Raw genomic sequence first — 6,000 nt, 5'->3', positions numbered from 1 at the left:
GGGGAGTGCCATGTCGACTTAGTCATTTTCTCCCCACCAGCACACACAAGCTGGCAAGCAGTGTGTCTGTGCTGAGTGAGGGGTCCCTAGAGTGGCATAAGACATGCTGCAGCCCTTAGAGACCTTCCCTGGCATCAGGGCCCTTGCTACCAGGGGTACCAGTTACAAGGAACTTACCTGGGTGCCAGGGTTGTGCCAATTGTGGAGACAATGGTACATTTTAGGTGAAAGAACACCGGTGCTGGGGCCTGGTTAGCAGGGTCCCAGCACACTTCTCAGTCAAGTCAGCATCAGTTTCAGGCAAAAAGTGGGGGGGAACTGCAACTGGGAGCCATTTCTTTACACTCAGTGACTAGGATTTAAGTTACTTTGTTCAGTGAGCCTCGCTGGGTCCATGTAGCAAGCCTGCGCTCCATCTTAGTCAACCTGAACTTTTGACTTTGTCCCATTCTGATGTGACCAGATGACCTGTGGCTCTTTTTGTTTTTAGGTGCTATTCTACAGTTTATTCCTTAAAATTTTTCATAATTTATAACTCTTGTTCTACTGATTGGAGTTTTGTCGCTTTGGTCTTGTTTTATTTATTAAATTAAGTTTTATTTTTCTAACCTGGTGTGGGACCCTTTTAGTGTGGTGTTTTGACTATTTTACTGTTTGAAGTGTTGCACAAACACATTAGACATTGCCTTCAAGTTAAGCCTGACTGCTCTGTACAAAGATGCCAGAGAGTGAGCACAGGTTCATTTGTGGTTTCTTGTTCCTTACCCTGACAAGAATTGTGGTTGCTGCTTGACCAGGGAACACACCCCAGTCAATCAACAACCCAGTTTCACACAGTTTCTTTATTTCCACAATCAAGGAGTTTTACAGACTCCCTTGCACGTCTTTCAAAATGCACTTTCCAATCATTCTGTCAGTGACAGTTTGAATCCGCTCCTCTGCTTCATGAGTAAGCCTGAATTGAGCTGTACACTGATACACTCCATTCAGTTTGTGAGGAAAGTGGTATATTGCATGGTGTGATTTTGTGACCTCACTGTGGAATACGCACATGTTGCCAACTTGGGCCCAGTCAGGCTGGTTTGTTAAACCTTAGTTCAACCCTGGGTAGCTCTAGTTTCAAGCAGCCAAGTTTCGACATAGGAACAAGTATACAGCATTTGTAAGTACCAAAACAGCAAAATAAGAATGTCACACAACATAAAAGAAATCCAAAATCAAATTACCAAAATTGATCTTATTTTTATGGATTTTAGACACCAAATTGAACAAAATCCATCAGAGAGTTCCTGAGATATGAATTTTTAAGTAAATCATAAATCAGAGCTTTTCACTCAACAAATGCTGACAAGTATTTGTAACCACAAAGTTTAAAACTTTTAAAGAGTTGAGTTTGGCTAGTACAGCCCACTTTGGGTGACCAATTCTCACAGGGGGAAGGTCATGGGGCCAACAAGGAGTAGTAGAACAGTTGCCTTGCCACCAAACCAGTGGCAAGTCCAGTTTCAGGTGCCATGGTTGAATGGCCATAGACTTCAAAAGAACGGTCCTGATGAAAGGGATACAGGATGCTGAAGATCTCTTATGGTCAGTGGGGTATTCCTGAGGCTACACCTCGGTCCATGATCCAGGTGGGGTGACTTTAGCCACACGGGTCGATGTCCCTCGAAGCCCGTTTTGGTCCAACAAAAGGCCATTGCCATTGGACCTGGTCTCTGATCACAGCAAAATTAGCAGTTCTGTTTAGTGAAGGCTAGTGTCCATCTTAGGTGTCAAAACTGCACTCTTCCATGTCCGGCATACTCAGGTGCAACTTTTGAGCATTAGGACTTGGTTGTCCAGGCTGCATGTTGGCAGTCATTGGCAATTAGGTGATTGTGGCTACTTACTGGCCAGAACAAGTTTCTTCAGCCTTTGTGGCCCTGATGCTGTAACAGGAAGTCAGCCAACTGACTCTTGGAGTTTACCTGGGGCTCGGGTGTCTCTTCCACAAGCCAGACACCACAGGCAGAGTTATCTTTTTTCTAGCCCAAGGATCATCAAGTACAGTGCAGCAGTTGCTACAGCTTCTCATGCTAGGTTCAGGGAACAGCAGGGCAGGTCTTATTTGGTCCTCGGTCCTGTCTATGTTTGAACTGAGCTTTGAGTGCAAAGGGTGCCATATTAATGCCCAGAAAGTGCCCTTAGGGATGAAGCCATTACTAGCCAATGGCTACTAGGATCCTCCCCTCCTGTTGATGACTTCCTGCACCCTTATGTGTGCATTGCACGGCCACACATGATTCCTAGGAGGAACTAGGTCAAGAAGGATCAGCTAGCCAAGGTATGTTCTGGGAATATACGACGAAACAACGACTGCAAAAACAACTACTGCCTTAACAACGAGGTCGGAACACCGACCTCGTTGCTACTACTAATGATTTTACCACGAATGCCTTAACAACGATATTTCGTTGTAAAGGCATTCCTGATAAAATCATTAGCAATAAGCACCATTCACCCTACATCCCTCACCCCACCCCCCCAACCCCACCCCAAAACCAAAAACCCCGTGACCCCCCACCCACTCGCCAAAACCAAAAACGCCCCACCCCCCAACCCCACCCTAAAACCTAAAACCCCCTGACCCCCCACCCACTCCCCAAAACCAAAAACGACCCACCCCCCCAACCCCACCCCAAAACCTAAAACCCCCTGACCCCCCACCCACTCCCCAAAACCAAAAACGCCCCACCCCCCAACCCCACCCTAAAACCTAAAACCCCAAACCCCGTGACCCCCCACCCACTCCCCAAAACCTAAACCCACCACTTACCTTCGCCAAGTCCCTTCTTTGTACCTTAACCACGCATGTTCGTTGTTCAGAACATACGTAGTTAAGGCACAAAAAACCGAAGTCGTGGTTAAAAAAAGCGTTGTTGCGCTTTCGTTAACCACGACCTTCGTAAAAAAAAAGTCGTAAAAATGGATGTTTCCCATGTTCTGGGACTACTCGCCTTCAACATAGCCCACTCAATATAGTGAGGGTTCACTTACATCACCTGGGTACTGATCTGTCTAGTGACACAACCTGCGCTTTTACAGCATCATACTTTTCTGGTATGGTGGTGGAAAGCCTGCAAGCTCTGGGCTCCCTTGAGGTGGGAACGGGGTCATAACAGCAGATATTAACACTTAATATAAATGCATATGTGACATGGAACTCTCATCTCCAGTCACCATCAGACAGCACTTTCATTCTGGGAGGGGTTTTCTCCAAGCTGGGGGTGAAGGCTAACAATTGAAGCAGCAGTGCTGGGCTTGGGGTACAGCCCTAGTCTCAGCGCAAGGGATAGACCTCCATTAACCATGATGTCTTGGAGGTGCAGGGCCATGACAGGTGCCCCGTAGGGGCGAGGGCAGGGATTGGCCCTCTAAATGCAGGTGGCTTCACCTGTGTAGATTGCTGGAAGGAAAAGTGGACCTGTATGCTATGTGATACTAACATGCAAACAGTGTAGATATTGCAGAGTAGTGCTAGTCAAGGTTAAATAGAAGCGGTTTTGAGTTTTAACCTGAGATGTTATTTCGATAACTATAATTTGCAAATGTGTGAATTTTTGTCATGTTATGTTTCATTAACAAAAATTGCCTGTGTGAATATATTTTTTCTTGTTATGTGTTATTATTAAACATGGCCTGTGTGAATATATTTTTTCTTGTTATGTTTTATTATCAAATATGGCCTGTGTGAATATATGTTTTCTTGTTATGTTTTATTATTAAACATGGTCCGTGTGAACCCGAAAGGCTGTGCGGTCTGGGTTGAGTTGGAAGGACGGGATCTGGACTGGGCACCTCCTGGGTCTAGAGTGGGAGAGAGAAAGACCAAGTCAACAAGTGCAGGAAGAGGCAGCAACCTGGCCTGCATATTCCAGTTGAAATCATCGCATCAACTACCCATCATCCTTCAAAGCTAACACCAGAGAAAAAACACCATCCTCATCATCCAATCAAATGTTTCCTTGATTAATACGATGCTGTGGTTAAGTCAGCCCCTGCATTTACTCCTTTCAAATTACCATAACAGGCATCAGAAATAATGTCCCACAGAAGATCATAGTCGCCCATTTCTGTGACCACTCTGACTAATGCACATATATCCACCGCTCAGTAACCCCTGGTGCTCATTCTCATGCCAACCTGCCTGGCTCACTCTTGCCATCATTCATCAGCTCTCTCTGGTCTCGCCAGAAGACACTGGACCGTAAATTGCCAGCCTGCCTTAACAGGTGTGGCTGTTTTGGGTACATTGTAAATATTTAACAAACTAACAAAACATGATAATGTGTTACCTAAAAATAGTAACACACGTGAACCGTTCACAAGAACACGTTCATATAAATGCATATGTGACTAGTGTAACACACGTGAACCGTTCACAAGAACACGTTCATATAAATGCATATGTGACTGGATACTGTCATATCAAAGTTCCATCTGTGGGTTGAGTTTTCAGGTTGTACAAGGCCTGCAAAGGCCCATATCTGCTTCCTATTTGTGGGGTTATTGCATCATTTCCTCTTACAAGGCATGGTTTGCTATTTAAGGAGGTATACACATTTCATACTTAAATAAAAATGTATCGTAGGGGAGTCATAGGTCATGAGGCAGCCAGACTGACTTGTCTCCTGCTATTTATCAAAGGTTAAAGGTCACCCGCGGTTACCAAACCTATCAGCAATCTGTAGTCCAGATATCAGAAAGGACTGTCTCTCCACAGGAATGATAAATATGCGTGAGAAAATGTAGTCATGGAGAAAAGTGACCCAAGCATTGGATCGCCTTCAGCTTCTCTTCTATTAAGAATACATGTGTTCAAAGCTAGAGAAACTTGGGCTAACGATCTTGAAATCGTTCTAAACAAAAATTGTCAAAATAACTAATCTGATTGAACATTAAGTAAATACATTCTGTCTGAGTTGAGCAAACATTGTAAACACATTCAATGGTATCTTGTAAATAGATGACAACACGTTGTGTTTTATCTGAGTCTGTTGTGGAATTAGACTCTGGAATGCCAAATTTCTAATCTTATGGTTTTGTTGTGATGTGATTGTGTTCCATGTTGCTTTGTAGTTTGTTCTTTAGCGTTTGGTGTTGCGTGGTAAGTTGTATGGCATTGTTTTTGTTTGGTGTTTTGCGCTATTTGTGCTGTGTTTATTTATGCTGTAGTGTTTTGTGTTACTTGATTAATGCTCTGAATTTTTTGTTATTGCAGGACATAGCGTATTATTTAGAGCATTGTGTCTGTTACAATGTGTTATCTGCGTCATGTTTTATTTGGCGCAGCGTAAGGTTTGTTGCTCGGGTACTCTATGAGGTTTTGTGCCCTTTTTGTTAGGTGTGTAGGTGTAATATACTATGTAATGAAATGTGTTATTTGGTGTTTTGTGTCCACTCGTGCTGCATTTTTTGATTGAGCGTTTAGTAGGCGTTGTCTTGTTGGGATCAACGTGCTGCTTGGTGCTTCGAGCCCTTGGGGGAGGTGTGCTGTGTCCCAGAAAGGGCACCACGCCACAACGAGGCTCTTTGCCCGGGCTGGTAAGTGGCATTATGTTTTACCTGTGTTACTTAACCTGCACTGGCTCCCTCCAGAGCTGTAGTCGCAGTTTACGTTTGTGCGCCCAGTTTCTAAAGTGGTTCTTTGAGCAACGCATATTTAGCTGGAAACCTGCAGTAGAACTGGGAGCACGAGGAGTGGTGACGCTTTGAGACTAGGTGTACCTAGGTTTAAATTGATTCGGAGCATAAAACTGTGCTTCATATGTTTGGTCAGATCGTTCTGGATTCTCTCTTAATATGATTGATACCGTAGAATTTTCTAATCCCTTCAAAGTTCTTTGAATTTCCTCTGTTTTATAGATAGATGTGTTTCTATTAAACCATGCGCTGTTCTGATCTCTTCGGTATATTCTGAATTTTGTTTTGTAGTGTTTAGATAGTGTGTGCTCTCATTAG

Source organism: Pleurodeles waltl, chromosome 1_2, assembly GCF_031143425.1.
Source record: "Pleurodeles waltl isolate 20211129_DDA chromosome 1_2, aPleWal1.hap1.20221129, whole genome shotgun sequence".
In the NCBI taxonomy this organism is placed as follows: Eukaryota; Metazoa; Chordata; class Amphibia; order Caudata; family Salamandridae; genus Pleurodeles; species Pleurodeles waltl.
Note: the sequence above shows the minus strand (reverse complement) of the source record.